The sequence below is a fragment of the Manacus candei genome, unplaced genomic scaffold, assembly GCF_025592945.1.
Source record: "Manacus candei isolate 608988 ecotype Guabito, Panama unplaced genomic scaffold, ASM2559294v1 h1tg000069l, whole genome shotgun sequence".
NCBI lineage: Eukaryota > Metazoa > Chordata > Aves > Passeriformes > Pipridae > Manacus > Manacus candei.
Window position 1 is genome coordinate 6,283,412 of NW_026138117.1, and position 27,316 is coordinate 6,310,727.

The window sequence follows — 27,316 nt, forward strand, 5'->3', positions numbered from 1 at the left end:
TTCCGCCACCTTTACCCTTAGATCATTTATGTACAGTTTACCTCCTGGGTGGCTGATTCCCCAAAACAGCCATTTGACAGCAAAGTAATGTGCATGCATCTGTGTGTACAAAACAAGGGACGGGGTTGAGGACTGCTCTAAGAACTTCTGGCCACATTTGCATGTCAGGAGGGTGCCAAAGAAGCACTGTCCCTTGCTCCAGCCAGGCAACACCTACAGGCTTTCAAATCACAACGATACCAGAGTTCCAGCTGCACAGATGATCTTACAAGAAAAATTTCCTTTTGTCTGCTGCTATCCTTTAGCCTGCACACTTCCCTAAATCCCACCAGCATGCTTTTTTTGTCCCTGACAGAGAGAAGTGAATTCTTATATAAATCCTTTGTGTGAAGATCAAACTGTGTGCATGTAGAACTATTATTTTTTTAGGGGAAAATCTGCCCTAAAATAATCATTCCATGTTATCCTCCTCACAAAGCGTCTGTGCTGCCTTTTAAAATGCATTCAAGGCCACCCTCAAGACCAGAGTAAGTGCTGGCAGGCAGTGAGCTGCAGCTGAAGTCTCTGTGCATGCGAGGAGGGCAGACCGTGGGCAGCCCAGGGCAGGATTGGGGTCAGGGGCAATGCAGCTGGAAGAGACCGTAATCTGAGTTGCTTCTTGCAGACAATGTCAGCTTTTGTACTGGTAGAAACTTGTGGGGCAACGTGGGAGCTGGGCTGGATCATGTGAAAAAGGTGTTTCTTTACCTAGCCATCGTGGACTCCTCAAACATCCGGCTGGCAGACCCTGAGGTTTCAGTCAAATCTTGTAAGTTAACAGTACTTTAGTAACAGACCGAGGAGTGGATGATTTTTTTGAGAAAACATAGCCTTTCATTCATAAACTTGGAAACCCTTGTAATGGAGGGGAGAATCAGAAAAATGATCAGTTGATAAGAGTACTATTGAGAAATTCTTTTTAAAAAAAATATTAAGGAAGAAAACTCCCGAACAGTAGTACAACAACAGTTTTAGGATCAACTTCAGTGCTTCTTGATGTTACACTATTTAACAATTTGATTACCAGCTAGAAAAATGATCAGGTATTAAGCCCCCCAAGCATGGAGGAGTAGCATGACTCATTGTAGCAGCTTATCTTTGGGAAGCCTCCCTCTCTTTCCTCTTTCATCTTTCTCTTCTTCTTTCTCGCTTCCTATGCTCACAATTGCCTTGAATACAATACAGTCAGAGTTTTACAGCCAGCTCTAATTTTCCCAGAAGGTACAGCTCTTTAAAAGCAGCACAAGTTCTTTTACTCAGAACCGTAAAAATGGACATGCACTCCAGTGAAACTACCTAAAAGATAGATGAACCAATTCTATTAAAATAAAAACATTCTACCTGTGTCCATTCCCCAGCAAAGTTTCTGCCAAAGCTGGAACTAAACCCTAATCTAACCTATATTAAAGTGGAGAAAAATGAACTTCCTTTCACTCCCCCATTCATTTTCCACCACTGTGATTTACTAAATTTCAGGCAAACCCATGACCAAGAGCAGCAGGGCCAAAAGGGGCTGGATGTGCCTTATTCCTGGCCCAAATGGAAGCAGGAAATACTAAACATCTTTGCATGGAAGCCTGTTCTTATCAGGTTTATAGCCCAGCTTTTTCTATCAAAAGTAGCGAGGATAGTACACAGTTCAGAAATGCATCCAAGCATATGGGAGTCTATCTACACTAATCCTCCTTTTGAGCTTCATCCAGCACTAAATCAGAGCCACACCAAAGAGAAGAATAATGCAATAACTTGTGGAAAAAACATGGCTCTTCTCTACTAAAATAGGGAAAATCAAACATGACTCACTTTTCTCCTTAAAAATTGTTGGAGGAATACTAACAATGTAAAGCATGGCAGAGACTGGGAAAAAAAAAGTCAGGTACCACTTTAACTTGACTACCTGAGACTATAGATCCCCGTGCAGAGCAGGCTACATGTGCAGGGCAGTCATTACTGGGAAAGCACCAATGGCCTTGGAAGAGTAAGTGACATGATAACTATACAGGTGACAAAACTCACCTGCAAGGATATGAAAACACCCTTTTACAGAGTTAACCTGCACCATGCTCACAGCGTTGTGGCTGCAGCCACCACCTCCCTCAGTCCTCTAAGGGTATCACTGCAATAATTCAGGGAAAGGAGTGATGCACAGCCTTATTTTCCCTACCGGAATATGGGACGCTCTGTCTATGGGAGAGAAAGGGCTTTGCTGAGCTCATCAGAGGACAAGAGGGCCACATGGCTGTGGCAAGGCCATCAGTGCTAGCTTGGATGTGGGAACAGAATGAGTAGAGCAGTGACACCCTACTCCCCACCACAGCCTCACCCACTGAAAGCTAAAGCAACAAAAAAGCAGCAAGACAAGACCTACACCAACTGCTTGAGACGCTGTAGCAGCAGTGGCATACGCTGTCCGGGGCTTGAGCCCTTCATTGCTTTTTCCCTGTGTCCAAAGCAAAAAAAAAAAAATTTTCCTAAGAAGTACAACCCTGCTCCACAGCCTCCAAATGCCACTTTGTGGATCTCAGACAGGGTACAGAAACAAAAGTGTTCAACAGGAGTGCCTCAGGAGTGCTGAGGGGTTAGGGAGCTGAAAAAGAGCTGTCAGCTGACAAAATGATGTGGGTAAATCAGGGGTACAAGTTAGGAGAGGGTTTGTCTAAATAGAGACAGGAAAAATAAATACAGCTCCAAGCACACAAGCAGGTACAAGTGCAGAGTCAGCTTAGGACTTGCAAAGAGCCTATTTTTTTTTTTCCATCCCAAGTCTTCATTTGCGAAGCCCAGCCATGGATGGATTTTTTCCATACATAAGCAACTTCAAACTAGAATTTTCTTGATCACACATACTGCCTTTTCCTAATTAAAACTGAGAGAAATCATATTTATCTATTTTCTAAAAGACAGAAATCAGTATGTGACTCCCAGTTCTTGAAAATTACTGACTAGAATCTCATTTGGCATAACTCAGCCTTGCTATCATCGAATCATAGAATCACAGATTTGTTTGGGTTGGGAGGGACCTTAAAGACTGTCTAGTTCCAACCCCACTGTCGTGGGCAGAGACACCTTCCACTACGCCGGGCAACTCTAAGTCCCATCCAACCTGGCCTTAAACAATTCCAGGGATGGGGTATCCACAGCTTCTCTGGATAACCTGTTCCAGTACCTTACTATCCTCATAGTGAAGAATTTCTTCTTAATATCTAATCTAAAACTACATTGACATCTACAAAGCACCATATCTTTACCCTAGCTTAAGATCTGCTCCCATATGCTGTTTCTTTAGAACAACTTGTCTTCCCCTTTTTCTTTTTTTTTTCTTTTTTTTTCACAATATGCATCTGGTTTAAGGTGACTTTTTCTTTCCCAGCATATGGAGCTGAATGATTATGATGATTTACATTTATTTTAAATCACAGCCTATTAAATGGAAAAATAAATGCTAATATGTTGATATGGTTTACTTCTGAATGAATTATTGATATGAATGAGTAGTTGCTGCTATCATAATTACTGTTTATTAAATAAATATATTTTGAATTAGAGACCCTTGATTAAGAAATCACATTTTTGTCTGAAAATTGTTTCCCTGCTGCTAGTATAAGAAATACCTCACATTACTCTCTATAAAAAAAAAAAAAAGCCAGTGAAATGATTCTTTTTTTATCTTTTCCTTTGCTCTGTGAACTTGGCAGCGCTTTGTGCATATTCCCTTTCACTGCTTCACTCCTCTAATCAGTTAAGTGAGGCTCTTTCCCCTCTGTTGTTTGTGTGGATCTGTCACATAGCACCTAGAGACACAAAAAACCATTTTAAATAGGAAAATGCAAAACACAAAAACTAAAGGATTAAGGATCAGATACCTGAAACTCCTCTCAACATTTTCTTTCAAGCTGAGCACGTTTCAGATTAATAGTGACTCTTTAACATAAATAATGATCTAATGAAATAAATATGAAATTGAAAGAATCATAAAAAGAATTTTACATTTAAGAATGCCATCTGTGTAACACTTAGCCTAACAATGAAATCATTTCAGTGCCAGAACAGCTCACTCCGCTTCTAGCACAAGTTACAGGAGAGGGTAATGGCTTTGCAGAATGGCATAAAAGTCTGAGTTCAATCACACAAGGAACACCTGGGTTCAAACTTGCTGCACTTCACACAGACAATGGATCTCACACATGAGTTTTGAACTCTCCCCTGCTAATGTTTCCACCTCGAGTCATCACGAATTTTTCACACAGCTGCTGATTTTTATCTCAAGGAAATTTAGATATTGGAGAAGATTTTATGGGTCAGCATGAGCAGATCTTGCATCAACTGTTACACTGATTCTCTGCTTTCCAACTGTGCAATCCAGAGTCAGTTTTGTCAGACTGAAGTGCACAGGACTCAGAAACAAGACCCTCTTAATTATATCTGTACAAGAAAACTTTGCCCATAAAGCATTTAGGATTTAACACCAGACCTAATGTCAGTTTTTAGGAACAGTGTCCTAAGGTACCGATCTGTCTGGGCATGCAGCAGAAAGCTCCATGTCACAGGATGGAGATCCCATTTTTGTGAACAGGGAAGCCAAGCTCTTGCTATGTGCGAGGCAGTGCAACAGAACAGTGTGGAACACAATGGAGATTGTTTGTTTATACCAGCCCGGGAGAAGGGAACATATTTGTTTTGAGTGAGCTGTGTTAGAATACATATTGTTTTATATGCCCAGGCCTCATTACGCCATGTTAGTCTTCAATATGGATCAGATCCTAAAGCTGCTCGACATACTGAAATAAATGTGAGTTCTACCCACAGAACATCTCCAGACTTAGGCCTCATGTCTGTCAATGTCATCTCAAAAAAACAAATGTTCAAAGAAGAAAAACAACAAAAGTATCTTAGAGATTGTGGAGGATGCTCACGTGTGGCAGATGTCTTTCAAGGCAATGCTGAGGAATTACTTGGAGAGAGAAAAATCCTTGTACCAAGAGTGGAGAAGAGAGCAGGCCTAAAAAAAAAGCAGAGATAATTAAGTTTCACTGGAAGAAATATGGCTTGTTCGTATTTTAGAAGTTATTCTGAAACCAAGAGGAAATTTTTCCTTCACATGAGTGATGCAGCCACATTAACATCTCCTCGGGCACAGGCGGCCACAGCCCACATTTTGCTTAAAGATATAATTGTAAGGGCATTCACAGAGGAAGAGTTAAAGCGCTATTCAACAAACAACCTGAAGTGCTGTACACTGTATTCATATAAGGGAAGGTATGAGCCAACGGAAAGAGATATTCAGCTGCAATCAAAGAGGATCTGAGCCTAACTGAGTGCTCACATGACAGTTGGGATCATTTCGGATCCCTTCCAATGAAGATAAAATAGCATCAAAAGCAGGGAGGCTTTTTTCTTTCTTTTAGGGATGAAAACACATCATCATTAGTCAAATTTACTCTGAACTTCCACCTTCTCATGTTGATTTGTACTCAGGTTCAGTAAACATATCTTTCCATCAAGGTAAATAAATGTAAAAACCTATGAGTAACTTAATTGCTTAATGATGGATGCAGTATGGGGTGTAACACTGTTTCTGACTATACTGTTGAAGTTAACGACCTCTCAAAAACACCTATTATACAGCTTGGCAGTAAAAAAAAAATCTGTTCCTTCTTGAAAATCTGCTTATAACATTTCAACCACTTTCCAATCATTTTTTCCTAGTGTTAGGGAGGAGGTGGAAACCTCTGAGGAAAATTTTCGAGGTGGACCAATGTAAAATGGAATTTATTCTGTTAAGATGCCATCCTTTGAGGGCCTGCATGGCACACAGAAATTAAGCTTGAGAAAAGCAGAGAGCCCACAGTGAGGGCAGAAGTTACACAGAGTGTAGGAAATATCTCCAAATTAAAATGGCCACGGTATTGAGTAGGACCATTCAGTTGTGTGAGTGGGGGGCTCAGTCCACAGATGTCAGGCAAGAGCCTGATCTTGGATACATAGTACACACCTAGGGACATCTGGGAATGTGCCCTCCTGTGTCCTTGCATGCCTAGTGCCCTGGATTGAGAAGGACCCATGGCAGAAGCCGTTGTTCCCATTAAAATCAAGCTGCTTAATAGAGGTGCAGGCAAAATCAGCTCTCCAGTGAGAGGACAGTGAGGGAGGAGGATACACCAAGCGTCTGAGAGTGAAATCTGGCTCGTGGTGGGCAGTCAGGCAGTGTGTAGAGGAGGCACAGCTGCCAGCTTGACATGATGGATCAGGAAAGATACTAAGGAGCTGCGAGAGTCCAGGCAACAGAAACAAAGCAAAACATGAAAAAGCAATAGGTCAGCCCATCTTTACAATCTATCAATTTAACAATCATCCACTTCCAAAGGAGTCTGATGTCCTAAGCAGTACACATCCCAGCACATGATTGCTACTGTGATGGAGCGACAGGCTTACCAAAAGCAATGAATAATAATAATTATTAGTAGCGCTAATAATTTAGGTTAGGTTGTTCTGTAGTGAACCCCTCTGAGGAAATAACATGGTTGGGCATTTTGGTTTAATTCTATAGTCCCATACCAGTTTTACTCAGACTGCTGAAAAACAAAGGTGTGTTCAAAATTGTCCATTACGTGGGAGGCTTGTGCCAAACTCTCACCCTCCTTCAGTAAGGCAGCACTGGTGAGTGCCGCAGAGTCGCCTTCAGCTGCTTTCTCCAAAACCCTGAAGCTTTCAGAAACATGCATTTCTGCTGGCATCACTCAACAGCTCATTGTTAGGATTTGTTCTCATGCATGAACTGAGACTGATGTACAGGGTGATCCAGAGTGACAGCCTTCAGCCCTAAAAGTGGATGCCTGCTTCCCTTATAGAGTCCAGGGACTCACACTTGACTCAGAAGGATATATGCAAAAATTATCTTTCCTCTCTCATTTGCCTGTGTTAAGCCTAAGTGTGTTCAGCCAAATTAGCAATCAGGCAAACTGTGCATGCAGAAATCTGCACTTGTACAAACTGCATTTTTTTTAAAACATTCCAAGATTAAATATCTTGACAAAAGATGAAAACTCTTTAACAAATCTGCCCCTAGAGAAAAGAAACATTTTTTTTATTCCATTTACTGTCATATGACATATAGTTGAACACAGTCCTATAGGTTGATTTGTTGCTTTAAATAATGTCACTAACATCCAGATATCAATGTGATGGTGCAGAAAAAAAAGTTCACATTGAGTTAGATTCAATTACAGACCTAGAAATTGAAATTAAGTCTGATGCTAGATGCTTAATTCATGTGTGTTTGACTGAGAAAAGGAGTATCTGGTTTACCTTGAATTTCCTGCCTTAGTGTGGTGAAAACATGACCCATTGCATTAATTAAAAAATAGTTTTCGAATGTAACTTAAGTGGTATTGCACTGGCAGGAGAAGACAAACACCTTTTTGTCCTTGACATGTTATGTGATATAAAGGAAGCTGCTCAATAGCTTTCTTCTTGATTCTTAGCTATGTAGGTCTTACAATTTTCATTGAAGAACAGGAAAAGGTATGATGACATCTCCCAGTGAGATTTAGGCCAATAGTGACTATTGCAAATCCATCTTCTTTAATAAAAAAATATTTAAGGATTTATTCCTCCAAACCCATGACCCTCTTGTGACCATGCCGTTTGAAACAGGTGTCTATGGGCAGTTATCACGTATGTCACGTGCATCTATCCTTATCTCAATCAGGTGCTACACCTAGGTTGATATGTTCACATTTAACACCCCAAAATCCTCTGTCATAGCAGTGGACTTTCAACCAGCACATGTTCGACTACTGATTTCACATATGCGGCTGGGACTAACTTTTCTCCTAATATGGTGATGGCACAGGCACTATTTAAATGATTCCTGAGCCTTGTAAATATACACCAGATGTATCTTTTGTAAATGTTACATTTTTCAACATCTCAGCATTTGTGCATAGTTGAAAGCGATGCCAACCATGCTTTAATGGGGCACAGAAGCATAGTGCATTCAAAGAAATGGCACACCATTGCAATAGTCAGAATTACAAGTGCTGTCAAAAAGCTACATTTTCACTTTATTGATTAGCACCAGGTAATGCAGCACTCCACATTGCACCCTCATACGTGCCTCTTTCAGCTGATGATGTTTCCCTGCACATGGGTACACAGAAAGGGATATGGAGCTTCCAGGGCTGCTCTGGGGTAAAAGGGCAGAGAGTCCTGGAGAGCCACATTGCCCCTGTCCCAACCACCATGATGGTCAGAGATGGAGCAAGAAGGGCTGTGGGGACCACCACTCCTGCAGCTGTGGTTGCCACCAGCTGCCAAGAGCAACCACAGGGATGTGCCTGCCTTCCAGGAGCTGGGGAAGGAGCAAGGTGCATCTTTCCCATTGGCACTGATGCAGTTTGAGGCTATGATACACTTTCCAGCAGCTCAGGCTCCTCTTGCTTGGTCCTTCCTTGTTGCTGAGGTAACTCAGCACAAGGAGAGGCATCTCCTGCTAGGGACTTCTCCTGGGGCATAGGGTGAATTCATTCAGCTGTAAGAAGAAGCCATATCCTGGGTTTTCCCAGACCCCTCTTTTTCCCTAAGCTTTTCCTGGCTTTCCTGTGTCATTGTAGAAATCTCACAGAAGACCCAGAAGCACCTGTGTGTAACAGATTATGGGAAATGTCCATTTCTACCTCCTGGTACTTGCCCTATCCATCACCACCACATCCTGATTACCTCAGTGGTCTCCCTGTTAGCACCAGGAAGTAAAATGAGCTGTCAAAAATCAGCCATCACATTTGCCTGAAAATGCACTTCTTAGAAAGATTTGTCCCCCAGCTGTCCCACAGATAAGAGGAAAAGCCTTTATAATACTGCACAGTTACTATTATTTGCAAGGCAGAGTGCTTTTGCTCAGTGAATTTTGTGCTGGAATTGCACAGTGCGACTTAGTCCAGCAAATCAGCTAAAATCAGAGCTAGGTGACACAGGACAATAAACTTAGAGGGAATGGACTAGACATAATGCCCCACTACAAGTATTATTTCCAAATTCACAGGCTTGCAAATTAAAATGTCCCTGGATCACTGCCATAAAAAAGAACATTAAAAATCAGGGGAAGAGGTCTAGGCATCTGTTAGAAGAATCTAATATATACCAAATGTGTATGCTGAGCTTCTTAGATATATGCGTTGCTGAAATATAGCCTACAATTAATGTAAAAGTAGAAATATTTTAATTGTATTTTTCCATTTGATATTCAAATGAAAAAAATATATCTTATTAAACACAACACTTGGCTTTGCTATTTTAATAAAAAATAAGTTGTTGAGGAAAAGAAAAGCAAAACTACTGATTCCTTTCCTTATGATGATCAAATGAGTCTTTCATGTTTGTATCTTATACTTCACTTTTTAGCATTTCGAGGCAAATAGCAGATATCAAAACTTAGTAAATAATCAAAGACTTATTCAGTTTTCCAAACTGTCATGCTGCTTATCTTGTAATAACTGATCTCTTAGGTAGCATAAGCTATTTAATTGCTACTGAAGATTATTTGAATGAAAAAAGAGACGACATTCTCCCTTACCCCTCAAAAAGACAAAACTACATTCTTCAAAAAGACGCATGCCGACAGATAGATTCTGATCTCTTCTACACATGCACAAGTGCAATAGCTAATTTTACAAGATTTGATAGGAGCTGCGTATCTGAGATTACACCCTGTACTCCTGACTGCACATTCCACATGGAGAATGACTTAATTTGGAAATAATTTTTGCTGTTGATAAATCCAAACTCTGAATCTATTAAATTATTTTTAAAAACTGCTCCTGCATTTTAAAGGGACTTTTTACAGTGTTGGCAAAGTGCGTATTCATGCATCCCCCCTGACATGATAGACTGTAATGGCTCCAGTCTGTCATGTCAACCATCTGCATATTAAACAGTCCCTAAGTACACATTGACACAGCAGACCCTAATAGCTCTGAAGCCGTAACAATCTATTGAGTCAATAATATGCATGTTAAAGAGCATCTCCTCTACTTCCATCAATATCTTTTATCTTTTCCTTAATTTGTATCTTCTTTTTATATGTATATTCAGAGTTAAAGTTTTAGGAACCTTTATCCTTTAACGTGCTGCCGCAGATGTGAAACATGTGGCACAGAGAGGCATATGCAGTAGCAAAATCATTCCTTAGTATCTGGGCCAGACCTTAAAATGAGGACTATAATATTTTTATGCTGGCAGCACACATTCTTCCAGATAAGGTGGAAATAGCCCCTTTTTTCTGCTAGGCCAGACCTGGTGCTAGTGAAGAGCCCGGGAAAGGTTCCTGATGATTTCATAGGCTTTGGATGGAGCCCAGTGTGATGATACTCATTTCCTATTATACATTTCCTTCTAATTAAATGAAATAGGTCACCAGAGGAAAGTGAAACAAAAGGCAAATGTATTTACTTACGGTAATATCAACCCCCCAAAAAAGACAATCAGAAACAAGAGAAAAGATAATACAAAACACACCATCTCTTTATTAACTTGAAATTATGTCTGGTACCACAGTCTTAATTCATTCCTGTATGGTCCCAAGATCTTTTATAACATGGAAGAGGGAGATTGTTATTTAAGCATAAGAAAACAGTAACTTAACCTCTTTTGTCTAAAAAAAACAGATAGAAAAATCTTAGTTTTCTTTCCCTCAACTTCACATCACTGTACCATGCTGTGATTCTCTCGCACTCTCATCACAGAACTTTCCCGTCTTCTTCCACTCCTCTTGCTTTTTGTACGCATCAGGATTTGGCTCATTTTTAAAAGTGAAACTGAGGTGCAGTTTATGTTTCCAAAAGGTAGACCCAAGGACAGAGAGGCCACTTGACCCTATCGGCAGATCTTAGTTGGCCTCAATTCCCCTCTCCTTTCCACTAATTTGACACCAATGTATCTTTGATGCACGTAGGGATTTATTCCAGTGTATTCTGGATTAACTTTCATTCCAGCGAGGGCAAAATCATGCTACTCTCCCTATTGCTTTCCAGGAGTGTGCAATTCATCCTCCCCCTGCCTTGCACCGTTTCATGTCACCAGGCACACCAGACCAAATCATCTACTTCTGTGCCTCATTCAGGGCAGCATCCCCTAACCTCATGACAAGCATTGAAGGCACCTGCCCTCTATTAAGTCCTCAGTAACTTCTTGTAGCCAGCTTTTCTTCCCAATGCAATAGCAGAGAAGCTGATCAGATGCCCACATGCACGATGAGGGATTTGCCCAACCATGAGGCCAGCCCTCAAAGCCCCAGACTAGTGCATACATTTCATCCTGTGTGTGTTACCAGGACAGGACTTTCTAAACTGTGGATAGCACAGTACTCACACAGCCACAATAATCATTATTTGAGTTTATCCACTGAAGATCGAGAAAACAGATTTGATTTAGTTTTGGATGGGAACATTTTTTTCCTAAATGAAAAAAAGCTATTGAAAAACAAAGCAGATGAACAAAAGCTAAAGAAGGGGTGCCATGAAAAAAAAAAAAAAGACAAAAGCAAAAGTCACTGAAAGTCCTGCTATCTACATTGCCTGTATTTCCTTTAGCTGAGGGAGGCAGCCCAAGTGGAACTCTGGAAGGCTTGTTCCTGTGGGAAACAGTTCATTGTCAACTGCCCTCTTAGATGCTACAGTTCAATACCAAATTAGAGACATAAAGCACAGTCCTCTCTCTGCAATATTATGGGTATAGCCATGTCTGTTTGAGAAAAACATGTCCTCTCTGGACCTACTGCAGGAGTTCTCCTTTGCTATTCACTCTAGTCAACTCTGGTACTTGCTGCGTAGCAATCTGACATCCCAGACCAGTCCAGCCCTGGTGAAGGTAGGAATGTCACACAGCAACCACACAGGAGGTCTGGATTATTTATGACGCCCATCTACTCCCTTGGCCCTTCTGTTTGTGCCTGACAAGTCTTGTAGGCTTCTCAGCACGTAACAGTTACCAGATGATGGTAACAAAGGACAGGAGGAGGGCTGCTGGCCACACAGCCAGAAAGAGAGTCCTTCAACACAAATCCTCTGCACCTCGGATTATTGGGTTGGGTAACTCTTACTCTGGGTGGCCAGCATTTCCAGAAATTTATGCAGAGAAGTCACCCAGTCCAACCCCATGGACTTAAAGCAACTGATACCTGCCCCCAGGTAAAAGAAGAACCACCAACCTCAGTCAATAAATGAGACAGGTAAAGGTGATGAAAAGAGGGCAACTGAAAGAAATGCAATGCCATATGCAAAGTGCTTCATGTTCCCCCAGCAACTTCCTTGTGCATGCTGCAAATGCAAGGTGGGCTCTTCAGAAAGGGCCTCACTTCCTCCCACCATATCCCCCTCCTGCACAACCTGTCTCATGCCTGGCTGCAGCTGAGCCTACTCCAGGCTGTCCTGACCCTGAATGGAAAGATTCCAGTAACTCCAGTAAAGAGGGCTCTGTATCCTTAGGCAAATGTGGGAGAACAAAATTTGGGCAGGGTTATGATTTCATCGCCTGTGTGCATAGAATATCTCTTTTCCTGTACAGAGGAATGCTGGCCACCCTTCCCACTTTTTTGGTTCTCAGTGTTCATCACTGCACCTGGAGTTATCTCCCATTTACCAGGGAGTTGCTTTAAGTGTCTGACTCAGTCACATATGTTTGGCTCCCTTATTCAGAGTAAGATTTGGCCTACTAGCTGTGAAAACAGCTTATATCACATGTGCTGCAAAGCCTAGCCAGAACAGGCTGAATAAAGGATGAAGTTTAATCATGGAAATGTTGACCTACAAATAGAGAACAAAATGTTAAACCACATGGTATAGGGTGCTGCACGCCCCAAATATCGAGGAGAGGAAAGAAGAATTGAACACATTTGGAAAGTAAAACTTACTGTTTGGGGTTTGGTTGGGGTTTTTTTTACTTTTTCTTTCTGCATATTCAGAGAGTCAGACCCACACTGTTCCCGCTCGCGATGACACCCTGGCATCTGAAGAACAACATGACACCCACCACAAAATGCTGCTGTTGGCTGGCGCCGTCTAAAGCAGCAAGGTTTGGTGAGGAAGGTGAGACTGCCAAAGGCAGGCAAGTGGGGGTGTCACAGAGAGTGGGACCTGGCCGACAATGTGACTCCAGTCTGTGGAACCTGTACAAACTGGGGAGAGGTAAATGTGATGAGACTTGAATGCCCCTTTGATCCCATGCCTTGAAAACTAGCAGTGGGCTACCTCTTACAGTTGGGGAGTGTCATTATTTACACACCACCTTTTAGCTGGGACCTTCTCACCTTTGTGGGTTTCACATAAAGAAAGGCAGTTTTTTTGTCAGAGAATCCATTTCCCTTTTTAATCACAGCCATCGCACAAACTGTTCTTCTCACAGGATGTGAAAACTTTATCATAGGCTTTATTTAACATCTTTTGGGGGGTTGCAAAACACAAAGAATAATTTTTTTAATCAACCATCTTACTCTCAATAACTCAGGGGCTTTGTCTTTAGGTACACTGCACTTTAGAAAAATGTAGTTAACAGCAGTCAGCCAGGCCTTACTGACTGACAACTGTTTCTTTACAGGATTTCTATGTGCCGAGGAGCTGGACAGTAATATCCATTTGGTATTCATGGAAAGTACTTGCAGAACAATAATGACAATAATTGCTTCTGATTCTTGTGTTTACAACACTGCCAAAGTATCATTAGAGCCTTATTTATAGATAATAATGCTTATTAATCACACATATTTGAATTTTGGAATGTATTGGATTAATATTCTTTTGTAACTTGGTTCTGTATTACTGCTATGAAAAGCACTTTCTGAATGCAGCCCACTGGGAAGTGCTCGCTTCAGGAAAGTAAAAGCATCCAAGCCATCTGCAGGTGAGGGACAAAGGGCATACCTCTTCCTCAGCAGGCAAACGCCAAAGCTGGACACGCCATTTCAAAGAGCAGCTCCTTTGGACTAAAATCAGGGGCAGACTCCTGAAAAAAAAAGTACCATGAAAGGTGTGACAGTAGTGTCATGTTTGAGCTTGCTTTTTAATGCTCTATGAAAGGGTTTGCTTTCTACTGCTTTCTAAAGAAACCTGTTTTGAAGGTGAGAAATATGTCCATCTATCATCTCACTCTTTCTCACCATGGGTGAGTTTAGCCTGGACCTCAGGATTCCTTATCAATCAAGAGGTTGTTAATGAGAAATATACTACAAAAATCACTTCTAATTTTGGTTATTAAATAATTCCAGCTTTTCTATATCAATATCTGCTGCAATTCAACAACATGATAGAAGAAAAATAAGTTTTTTAAAAAGACAGTTAAAACAAGCAAAAATGTCACCCAAATCTAAAGACCAACTGCCATATATTCATATTCTCCTTTGTCTCCCTGTAGCCCATTACAATGCTGAAAAATACACCAAAGCAACTGCAGTACCAAACTCTTCAATTTTTAGTGTGTGGCCAGCTCCATAAATTTGTGCTTAAATAAATAAAATCCATAACAGTGTAGAATGTCTATTATTATTATTACTGTTGTTATTTTATTATTATTATTATTATTTTCCTTGAGATACTTCTTAAAATTTACAAAGGCTCTGTCAGTTTAGACACACATTTCCATCTGTTTGTTTTTTTCCTTTTTACCCACTGCTGATGTAACATAACTACTGTAACAGCAGAAAATAGGGAAAATGGGAAGGGACAGAGGGAGATGTATTTTATTCTGTGTCTCTGTTTTGTGTTTTTTATGGTACTCCCTGCACAATGAGGATAACCTGTTCCTCAGTGTCACAGCCCCATTGTCTCCAGGGATCTTTCACAGTGGCAGCAAAAAAGAAATAATTAAAACACAGAAGCTCTAAATTGTGAAGAACACTTGTGGCTTTGCTGCAACTCCCCCAAGCTGCCCTGACCGATATATTTTAACAGACGAAAATTACAAAGTGGTGTTGCCCCTTTAAAATGTGCTTCTCCCATTAATATTCCACTGTGCTTTTCTCACTGTGTTTAGAAAGTGCCAGTATTGAGGTTTCCCAGGAATTTCAAACCTATCAAGACAGGCGGTGCTGAGCGCAGCCCAATCGTTTCTAGACGAAGCCAGGATTTAAAATTAAAAAAACCTAACAGAGAGGTTAGAGATGAAACCAGAGGAAAACTGACATCAGGATGCAGAGGGGAGCCTTGTGGGTTCCACACAAAAAAGTGGTGCATCCCTCCCCCAGGGACCACAAGTCCTGCTGGGAGCCATGGGGCCAGCTTGTCCTAGGTTTTGCTGGGAGAAGGGTCATGGCTTCAACCACCACTTGCAGACAAAGAAATTATCCCCTGAGTGTGGACATTGGTGGTGCAAAATGGTTTGGATTGGACCCCTTTCCCACTTGCAGCTTGACACCATGCAGCCAAAATTGATCCCAAAACTTGATAGTGTTGCACTGAGGGAACTTCAATCAATAACCAGTTGTGTTTTGGTTCTCCTGCTACTCCTCTTATGAAGAGAAATCCGTAGCCCCAGGTGCACATGACCTGCTACAGGGTTCACTGGCAGAGAGGCATCTATGGATACTCTCCTCTCCCCAGATCATGATTGCTCCTCAAAACATTTGCTATATTTTTCCTAGGCTTCAGCATGTCACAGTTCAAAAAGCTGTCCCTCTAACAGGTCTTTGAAATGTGCATCTTATTCTTTCCTAACAGTAACAAAAATATATGCAAGAGTTCAGTATGAAGATACTAATTTCAAAAAGTCAAATCAGCAGCATATAAAATCATAATTCACCATACGCAGATTCCAAATTTCTTATTTTCTTAATTGAGTAATGAAGAATAATTTCTATTATTTCTGTCTGGGTTTTTTGGGGCATTAGTGGTTTAATCATTTTTTCTACCTCAGAACAAAAAGGCAAAATAAACAGTTATCACATGGGGAAAGGTAGGTTTGTGCTTTATACTCAAAGGGCTGACGCGAAACCTATTCAATGATAAAAAGAGACATTTCCAGCTATAGCATTTTACCATTTTTTTCAACCAGAGACAAAAGAAATTTATCAGATTTCTATGTCCACATTTCACTTTCTAAAGAAAAATGGGCACTTTTAATAATGAGTTTTCAGAGTTCTCACTGAAGTCAAATGAGAGGGTAAATGCCCAACACCCTTGAAAAATAGTCCCTATCCTGCAGTATCCCTTTCCTGTGCCTGAATGAATCCCCAGTATGAAAAAGCTGGCCCTCCCACACAAAATAAGTGGATGACCCTACAAACACTGCTGCACGCCCCAGAAATTTCAGCACGAGTCAGAGTACACAAAATCAAGTTTCAAGCAAAACCCAAGCAACAAACAGGAAAATCACCTTCCTAATATCAAGTGGAATTGCTACAGGTTGCATTTTTGGATTTGTAGATATGGGGTAGGAAAACAAAGAAAAGTTTTGACTGGCTTGTTCACTAACTATATCTCAGTGGTCACAAAACATTAAAAAGGAATATTCAACTGGAAAAGTTCTAAGCATACAGGGAGTTTCAAAAGTGTCTTTTTGTTGTATCATTTTAGTTGCTATATTTCTCACTAGAACAATATTATTCTGCTTGTATTTAGCATTGGTTTTATAGTCAAATAATTTTTCTTTCTGCTGTCAGAGTGCATGATTATTGTGTATTTATCCCTCCAGATATGTATCATTAACATCTCTCTTCCTTATTTTTATACCATTTATAGCTACTAAAATCTGGAAATTGTAGTTTCCCATTGTCTTCATAGACAAAAGCAGGAATAAAAATAAAAACATACCTTTTCCTCAAGTAGTCTACCAACCAAGAGGAGAAAAAATAAGCTTTGTGTATTTCTAAATAGTCCTGTAGGAGTCATATACTTTTACTACGTGCTATATATCGTATGGTTTCTCCCTCTGTTATGACATCTCTGATTACTTTAAAAAAATTTTTCAAAAACGTTAAGGCACAAACCTTTGTATGGAATAGTTTTAGCACACTTTTTATTCTGACAAGATTAATAATTATCCTATAAGCATGGCACAGTGTTCTAAAATGTTTTTCTGCTATGAGTTAGCATTGTGCACATGGGTATAAATGTGGAAAGAAAGGTTATTTCACAGCAGAGAAATGTATATTTAAATAAACTGTGATTGTGATAAAACTGAATAAAAAGGAAAAGCATGATTTTTTTCCCATCACAGTTATTCTGAATTTAAGATATCTGTAGTGAGTTTCCAAAGGACACTGGGCATTTGTAATGAAAATACAAGCTACTGAAATTATTGGGAGATAATTGAGAGAACCATAGCAAATATCCCAGGGCTTTGGGTAAAATTGACCAGAAAGAGATCTGCTTGTGTAGCAAGTGACAACCGTGTACCCTTTTCTCCACCACCAACCTGTCTTCTTCTGTGGCACCTGCAACTAGCTCCTAGTGGGAGCAGCTAAGTAGGTGGGAACCAGGCTATGGACTAACCAGACTTTGCTGTCCTCCCACAAGACAGTTCATAGGCACTTAGAGTCATGGCAGACTTAGTCTTTCCCAGAACACTCAACTGCCCTTTCAGACACATCCAACACTTTCCATTGATGCAAAGACATGTTTGGGTTTGGGTAGGGTTTTTTTTCCCCAATTGCTCAAAATGCCCAGTCATACATATCCTACACGTCATTCCAATCAGACAAAACTCCAAGTGGCTTCAATGAAAGTGAAAAGGAGGATTTGGCCCATCTTAAGGAGCACAGGTTTGGCTTCCAGAGGCTGAGCTGTACCTGCTCGTTGGAGAAGGGTATTGAAACATTGGAGCCAACAGACTTTGAACTAAGGAGAGAACCAAGGGTGACACTTTGTCCTCACTTAAACCAGAGCCAGGACAGGCAGTGGCACCCCAATTTGCCCCTGAGCTTCAGTGTTAGGCTTCAACACTGCTACCCTCTTTCTACTAACTTTCCTTGCAGGAGTAATTTTAAAATAATGTAATGCCAAGTGCCAGAGGGCTCACTCTTTACAACATTAGGCTGAATCATATCAACTCCCATTCTAAATATAAAATATGACTGCATTACTTGACTTCATACTTTTTATAAAGGTTCTGTTGTGATGTGGTTTCACAAGGTATAAAAGCCCATGTGGGTATTATGGACCATATCAGTTCATTTCATCTGCTCAATCAGCTACTTAAAAATGTTTTCCTTGCAGCACAGTAGAAAAAATAAAATAAATATTCTTTTTTATCATTTTCCAAATTAAATTCATATTCCATAATGACTTTATTTCATGTGCAAAATTACAAAATATGCTTACATACCTGACTTCCCTTCTTTAGTGAAGCGCATCTTTTGTAAAATGTTGCATATAAAATTGGAACCTAAAATGAATTACTTGTTTTTTCTTGATGTGAAACCTTGTTTAAGTTCACAGCAATTTTAAATATGATACATTTAAAATATTAATATTTCCCATATATTATTCACTGACTTTCAGGTTTCATCTCAAGTTAGTGGCACTTCATATTTCAAAGGAAGAAGTGTTTCTTTTTTTCAGTACTAATGTTCTATTAATTCACTTTGTAATATCATTCTGGTTCAGACAAATGAAATTGCACTAAACTGCTTATGCCAAGAATCATGCTACAGTTGTTGGCATTATATAAAATTCCATATTTCATTACTATTTTACAAGTTTTTCATATCAGTGGCATCTTTTAAGGCATAATTCATAGCCTCACTTAGTTATAGAAGGACAAATACATGCAGAGAGATTTTTATGCTGAAGTGGGGGTATATAAATGTATTTAGAGTAAAGTCTGCAACTTAAGTGACTTTTGCAAAGCACCAGATGCAAACTCCCAGTGAACTACTTTAACAGCTTTTCCTTTATGAACATTTTTTATTTTGGGCAGTTTTCTCTTCCAGTATGTTTTTCATCACACACATGTATAAACATGCATGTACACACACACACATACATTTGTCAAAAATAAATTTGTGTGTGTGCAGAAATACTTGAAAGGCCTCATATGCATATTATGCAACATATGCCATTCATGTAATCCCTACATACATAAAGAAAATTCATTCTATAGATACAAATAAAATATGTGAAAGAAGTCCTTAAAGGACCCATAAAGGCCTAAATGTAGACGGATTTTTCGTCATATCCAAAGAACTGAAAGATACATAGACGTATAAAAAGATTGGTTTATATCCACATATCTTTTATAATCTTTCCATAAAGTCCACGTGGCCACATAACTATTTCCAGAGTTGTGGATGAAAGTTACAGCTGGATAAGCCGAAAATCTTTAATGAGTAAAGCAGCATCTAATCCTATGAAATGCCTTGCAGGAGTGAAATAATTACAAAGCGCTGGAGCAAGAGTAGCAAACAGCAGTAAAATCACCTGTAAATAAATGTGAGGAACTATAAATACACCACAGTATTTGTATAGTTGACTTTCTCTGACTATGATCAAAATCGGATGTTCAGGACTCAGAAATCCAACTCCAAGGAATGCAGATTAATATGTTTATCTGAATATATAGTCTGTGCCTTAAACTCTAAGTTTGCAACATTGTTAGTAATGTATGGTCCTTTTATAATTCCCAGTATTTACTCCCTTGGTAATATTAAAAATAATTTTTTTTTCCTTAAATTTGATCCAACTCTTTTAAAAAATAAATTGCAAAATAACTGATGCAAATCCCTGTCACTTGTGAACACAATGAAATTATGCAGAGAGGAGCAAATGCAGGAAAGGCTCCTCCTCAAAAACAGAAATGAATGCCCTGTTCCTATACAGTCCTCAAATGCCAGGATTTTGAAATATGAATTAGACTTCGAATGCAAATTAACCTCGAAAGGGGGGAGGGGGGGGGAAACAAAAAAAAAAATCAGAGAGACATACCAAGTCAAACGCTCCTTTTTCTGCCTATCTCGTCCGCAATGGTAAAATAGGCTAAACAAAACAAGTGCACATCAAGATAGAGCCAATTAAGGAATAGAGAGCGGCATGGGGGGGAGGGGGAGAGAGGGTGGAGAGGAAGGCACCTCACTGAGCACATGGGGAGTGGGAGCGCAGCATCCCACCATACCTACCTTATGAGTGTTCAAAGGAAGACAACTGGGGTAAATTGGATCCAGCTTTGATTTTTGCCATCCGGTTGCACCCGGGTTGCGGGGGAGTGGGGGAGAAGGGTCGGTCTGAGCGGGGGTGAAGGGGGGGATAAAAGAAGCGGTGGGATGGGGGGGAATACTGAGCGAGGGTGACAAACTATGCAAATTATTGGGCTTTTTGGGGGGTTTTTTGGGGTTTTTGAGGTTTCTTTTGCGGGGGGGAAGGGATAGGAAAAGAAGGGGGATAAAGGAAAAGAGGGACCCTCAGTGGCGAGGTGAGTGTGTCCCTGCACGCTCCGCACACGCGTGGGGGAGGACGAGGGGAGTCGTGCGGGGCGCGGCGGGAGCCCCGTCGGGGGTCGCGGAGCCGCCGCTGCGCTGACAGGGCCGGGCGGGGCGCGGGGGCTGCACGTTCCCGGGAGCAGGGGGTGCGCCAAATGGGGGGAGAGGGGGTGTGCGTGGATGCGCCCCCCCGCCTCCTTCCTTCATTGCCTCCCTATCCCCCCGACCACTCTCCCCCGGCACGGCTGCCTCACCGCTCCCGGCGGCTCCCCGTTTGGAATTGGAGACCGGCAACTCTCACCAGAGCTCACCAGCATCCCACGGTCCTTAGGAAGGAGTTTGGGGCGGCGGGGGGAAGCGGGAGCGAGGCGGGGGGGGGGGAGTGTTGGTTGAGAGTGACGGTGAGGCGAGGAGGAGGAGGAAGGAGGAAGACTGGTAAGAAGGGGGTGGGGGGAGACGGAGCTCCTGAAATGGAGCCAGCCCAAACGGGCGACGATGCTGGAGCAGGGGCTGCGTCATTTCGGGGCTGGGAGAGGGCTCAGCTCACCCCCGCCGCCTGCCTGTCTACAGGCAGTGGGGAAAGACACCGTCAGGCCGGGGCAGGGTGCGGGGCGCTGCGGGGTCGGGGCCACCTCCGCCCGCCCTTCTCTGCAAGCCCCCGGGGCAGGAAAGCCCCACGCTAGGGGAAGGGCTAAGTCGCCTTCGGTCTGCCTAGCGATGTCAGAAAAGACAGGAACAGAGAGAGGCGTAGGGGACATGTCGGCCGCAGGGCAGCGGGCAGGACCTGCCCCGAATGGGGGCCCGCAGCAAAGCCGACTCCCGCGGGGGTAACGGGTCCCGGGACGGCGGGGGTAGGAGGAATGATCAGCATTTATAACGGCGGGGGTAGGAGGAATGATCAGCATTTATAACGTCGGGGAGGCTCACAGCCTTTCAAAGAGTTTCAGCTGGGTGAGTGGAAATGCCTTCTGCCCCTTTCACATTTGGAAGCACAGCAGTCTTTAAGCGGGAAGAGGGGGGGGAAGCCTTTTTTTTTTTTCCTGCTGGACAGTGGGTCTCTTTCAGCCTATTGTCATGTCCTATGGCTGCAATTATAAATAAACTTTCCTTCTGCAGAAAGGAAATAGCTGAGACTCAGGGTCTGAAGCTCGTGAATGGCCAGCAGATACCCTGGCCTCTGCTGGCCCATGCCAAGGGGCAGAGGAAGTGGTGGTCTAGCCCTGCACTGAGAGACTGTGCGTGCAGCATGCTGCATGTCTGAGGCAAAATAACTGGCCTGGGAACACCTTTCCTTCCTTCAACTATGTCCACCTGGTCCAAGGCAATTTCCTTCTGAAGCTCATCCCCTCAAAGGCTTCAAATGCTCATGTTCACTTATTTTATTTTTTTTTTTTAATTCTTTCCCTACCTCTCCTGTGGTCTCACATTTAAAAAGCAAAGCTGCTCTTGGTGGGCTGAGATTACAGGTGCCATCATGGAGGCCCATGGTGAGCATCAGTAAAAAGCAAGAGAGACCTGAGTCCCCAGGCAAGATTACAGTGCTGGTACACAACTATGTGTATTGTTGTCCAAGCCTTTTACAACGCCTGCCACAGAAAAGGTGTTGCATGCAAAGTCCTTAAAATATTAGCCATATTCATCATTGTTATGTGCATATAGATTTTAGCTTATTTTATGACTTTGTGTGTGTGTGTGTGTGCAATATATGTGTGCATGCACATATACACACATTTATATCTATGTATATATTCAATAGTGATGGGCCTGCTAAACTGAGCAGTGATTTCTCTCCTACAGATAGACGTATAATACACACATAGTGATGATACCTAAGGTGTTTGGAGGTGGGGATGCATATCTTATAAATTTGAAGTTTTTATCAGGCAGAGCAGATTACTTTAAGCGTTCAATTTCTCAGCGATCCAATTTTATTAGGATTTACTATCATTTGTGCTGCACATCCCTGGGGAAATAATGCTTTGATTAATGTAATCCTGGGCTGGGATCCGCCACATGCCCCTCTCCCAAGAGATGGGCCCTGTTTGACAAACAAAAACAGAGCAGCAACTATTGCAATTTGCACTCACCTTTTGAAAGCGCACAGGCCAGCACGCATACACACACAAAAAATATTACCCTCTCCTCCCCCCAGCCCCAAATACAATAGCAGCATCTCAAAACAATGTGCACTTATTTATTTACACACAATGCCTCTGATTCAGTGTGGGCTGTACAGTCCAGCCCTCAAATGCACAGAGGCAGCCCAAAGAGGATCCTGCTCTGTCCCCCACTGAGAAGCTGAAACATCTCTGGGAAGCTCAATGTTTCTCTGTATTTCAGGCTCTCCTCAGGCTCCCAACATTTCTGCCTCTTTGTTTCCCACTGCAGGCCTTGCTGCAAACCGATTTTAAGTCTACTCCTTCAAACCGCTGGCAGCCCATGGGCCCAAGAAGCTGTCCTTGCAAGGCTCCCTGGCACCCACCTGGGGGGACATGTGCCTGTCTAAACGAGCCCTGGTAAGTGAATCACTGCCAGACACTCTGCTCAGTTCACAGGGAGAGTGGGGGGACCCAGAAAACGACCTCAAACACAAAGTGTGGTCATATATTTTTGAAGGGAAGAAAAGAAAGTATTCCTCTACCTTTGAGGGTTGCTGGGGTTTGAGCAGCTTTGTTCCAGTCACCCCCCTCAACCCCCCCCCCTCTCCCCCGCCCCTTCTGTTTATGTCAAAGGCTGACAGGAACAATAGCGTTTAAACAGGAATAAACATGCACATATCAGAGTCCAGCCCTGGAGAAAGCTCTCCCTTTCTTTGCATCCTTAAGTGAACTGGCCAGTGTTTCCCCCTTTCCTCCTTCTCCCCTCTCCCCCACAAAACGACGCACATCATCGACAGTCCAAATAGCAGTTTAATGTTGAATTTCTTCCCTCCACCCCTCCGGAACAAAGCGGGTCACACTGCACCTGAGGAGGACATCCAGCCTCAAAAGGGCTCTGGCCGCACTTCGACCACTTTATTCCAAGTCCGGATTAATAAATCCAGGGGAAGAAGGAGGGGAGGGATCTCCAGGCTGGAGATGAGGAGGGATGAGGTTTGTGCCGAGGTTTTTAATAAGCTACTGCTCTCTCTCTCCTTCATGTTTACCCACTGACCCCCAATACGATGACTCAGCGATTACCCAGCACTGGATGTCTGTGTGTGAGGGGCTCGGGGGGAATTCCTCCCCCTTTCCTCCTTCTTTTCTTTCTGATGAAAAACGTTGCAATTACATTTCTGCATGCTGATCTGAGAGTTCAAATAACAAGCCTTAAATGCGTTATCAGGTGCTTGTTAAGGAGGGAAAAGGGGAGTGAAGAGAGGAACAAATCCAGATGCATATGCTTCTGTACACGCCTGGATGTAAGTATACCTATATATCTGCACACTTATACATGCATATAGATACAGTTTTAAATGACAGACTGCTAGAAGAAGAGATGGACTGTTGTTCGGCCTGAGTGCCTTCACCCCGGCAGATGAGAAAACAGCACTAACCAAACGAGAGAAGAAAGACCAAGAGGTGCAAATTACTCCAGGGAAAAGTTATTTAGACACAATCTCTAGATTTTCCCAGTGCAAACTGACTCTCATACTGGGTTTGATCCAGTTTACCCGCTCCCCTTCTCCATCCCGCCCTGGGGTAATTCATCCCTATTTCGCATTTTCCTTCTTTGAAGCATCCTTCTTTCCCGTCGCCCCGCCTGGGAGGGCGTTTTCCGGAACCTCGCGTGGCCGCGGCCCGCTCCGCGACCGCGGAAAGGCCGGTGGAGCGGGGGCTGCCCCCGGGGACGCAAAGTGGCGGCAGGATCCCTGCCGGGGCTTTCGGGTCCCAGCCTCCGCCTCCCACACTTCTCCCCCCCCCCTCCCCCGCCAGCTCCTAGCAGGCGGCAAGAAATCGTTTCAAAAGTAGGATGGTGGGGCTGAATTTAGAGAGGGGAGGAGGAAATAAATGCAAGGAGATGATGAATAACGTTAACTTTTGACTGTAGGAGTCATGATGGAGTTGAGCAAAGCTGCAGGGAAATACGTCATTTAATCCCAGGGCTACTGAAGTCCCTTTTATCAAACGTCGGAATGCTGGAATTATACTGCTGTAAAGTACTTAAAAGTATCCAACATCAGGCAAATATATAGATTGGAGGAATGGGTGTAAAATGAAGGCACGTACAAACTAATCACACGACCGTGAAAACCCCAAGCGGATTAGATAAATATAAATAGATGTGCATTAAAAAAAAAAAAAAGGCACGATAAAACTGTAGCTGCTGCATTCACACAAGGAGAACAGACAGCGTGTGCATGTTTGTGTGCAATGCCAAAAAGAGCAGCCTTAAGGTTGACCTACTGCAATCTGCACTGAGCTCCTTAGACAATAGGCAAGTTCAAATGTCAAAAAATCTAATAATAATAACCAGAGCTGCCAAACTGCACGAACTGTTTTCTGGTGTATCACAATTATTCACCCTCTTATCCACTAAGAGACTGCCAGTCCTTATGTGCGTAAAAGAAAATCTATGTAATGCATATGGATCCTTTTTTTTTACATGTGAAAAGCCATTGAGATGGCAAGCACGCAAATCGGAATGATATCATGTCTAATAAAAGCAGGGCTAAGGTTTTCACAGTCTCTTTTAAAAGACTCCAACTTGTAAATCCCCTTTTTATGTCGCTACATGCACAGTTATTCTGATAAATAAAAATCTACATGTTCAAGGGTCTGGATTGGAACTATATATCCCCCTGATTTTAACATCGGTGGGAGCATTAGGTTTCCATCATATGTAATATGTCTACGTTGAGCTCAAGTCAACAGATAGATTGTTCCATTCATTTGGCAACTCTCATTACAGTCTGTGTGAGGTGAACCCTGAGCACGACACATTGGGTAATATCAAAATTATGCAGCAGGGGAAGAAAGGACTCCTGTTTTAAAAGCTATCTTGCTTTGCATGTGCAGTTCTGTATTATTGTTCTAATTTATTACAGAACCCGAAATGCTTTGTTATGCTCAAAACAATAAATAAGGTTCCGAGTGAAGCCTTCAGAATAAAAGGTATGGATAAATGATCTGCCTGCCTATTGTGTTTATCGCTGTTATCGTCAGACTTTAAAAGTAATCTGTGTATTTTCCTAATTTCTTCAGATTGGTTAGTGTAATATCCCTAGTGCAGCTATCAAGGTGGTCATAAGAACTATGAACTACAGCGTGGGTAAGCTTGAAAAACCCAGAGCAGCTCACATTAGCCAAGAACGCTACATATCTGGAAGCCAGTCAACTTCACGTTTGCAGCTGACTGCCGTATTATGCACGAATGTGTTTTACATATAGCAGACTGTATACGGAATATGTCTTTATGTTTAACATTTTAATTTGTAAATGCTAATTAGGCAGTTGGTCTCCACGGTTATATTAGTACATACCTAATCATTTCCCACTATAAGTAAATGAATACTAAATACGGTAAACACTTTCATTTCCCTACCTCCAAGACAGTATTGCGTCTACATCCACTTTCTAAAGGCGTCCATTCGGACAAATAGGCATTTATTAAAAGAAGGATGTGAAAAAAATGTTCGCGAAGCCTAGTCATGAAACAACTGGGGTGCCGTTGCAAGCATGGAGCCAACAATCTTGGCCAGACCAGACTCTTCCGAAGGCAGCCAGCAAAGTTTAAGTTTTACCGAATTAACTTGTTGCTCGTTTAAGCGTTAGTTTTTCACTTCGCTTGCAGTATCTCGCAGGCTGCTGCTGTTGCTAACTAGTGCGGGCATACAGCAGAACAGTCGAGCTGCTAACTCCTGTTTTGTTTAAAATATAACGCAGGTTACGCTTGGAGGGTTGGGGGGAGGGGGGACAGAGGAAAGCTGGAGGGAAATCCGCTCAATCCCGACCCCGGGATGCTGAGCTTTCAACTCCAAAACCCTTCAGAGACGAGAGAAATGTTCACTAAACTACGGCAAATCTCAAGCAAGCCACCACGTTTCTGAAGAGAACTACACTCCGGAATGTATTTTACTAGTCTGGAATATTGCTAGTGCTTACTGCGCCAAACGCGGTAGGTGGAAAGTTTTGTTCATGTAAATATTTCAACCCTTTTCCCTCAAAGTCTCTACACACGGAGACTTGACTCCGTTTTCCAAATGAAGACCCACGAACATTTTAAATGAAAAGTGTAATTTCTTGTCAGTCGTTTTCTCTCTTTGATTACTTTTGTGTCCCTCTCTCTTTTTTTTTTTTTTTTTTTTTTTTTTTTTTGGTGTGTGTGTTTGTGTTAGGTTTTTAGGCGGGCAGATCATCTTGCCAGATTCTATCATATTTATGGGCTGTGCGATTTCCAGGGTTCCAATTGGTCTTTTCTTCATGGAGGCAAGGAATAAAACTTTCCCAGTCGCACGGAAACTGCTGGGGCTCCAGCGCGGGGAAACAAAGTGGCTTCAAACCCCCCACCCCGTGGCAGCAGTTCCCCCCTCCCCGTCCGGGGGCTGCCTGGGATATTCCCCTTGCAGGTGCGTTAAAGGATGCTGCAGCCACGCGGATCTGCCCCTGCCCAGCATCCTACCGGCGGACGGGAGTGAGAAACAGACGTGTACAAGCAGGAATACTACAAAAACAAAAAAAAAAACTAACAAAAAAAAAAAACCACTCCCTTAAATTTATCACTTCCATCCTTTCTTGCAACCACTTGGGGAGGAAAGCGGAGAAAAGGGGCACAGGGCTGAGAGTACACGTGCTCGGGAAGGGAGCCAAGCTGTGTAGAGCTAAGCTGTGGTCGCCGTGGATTCTGTTGTTTTTAGTTGAGGATCACGTCTGCGAGTGTCCCGGACGGCGACAACTTGTGCCC

The 27,316-nt window shown here is 42.4% G+C and overlaps 1 long non-coding RNA gene across 3 annotated transcripts in view; it reads right to left on the minus strand.

Moving 5' to 3' along the window:
- LOC127479648 (uncharacterized) overlaps positions 1–19,995 on the minus strand; it is a 30,022-nt gene extending 10,027 nt beyond the window's left edge. For 2 of the 3 annotated variants that reach the window (XR_007907626.1, XR_007907624.1), the window contains exons 1-2: positions 19,944–19,989; positions 13,950–14,031 (exon numbers count right to left, since the gene is read on the minus strand). This is a non-coding gene — a long non-coding RNA (uncharacterized LOC127479648). Of the gene's footprint in view, positions 1–13,949; positions 14,032–19,943 lie in introns of all 3 variants that reach the window. The other variant, XR_007907625.1, reaches the window with a different exon arrangement.
- Positions 19,996–27,316: the final 7,321 nt, after the last annotated feature.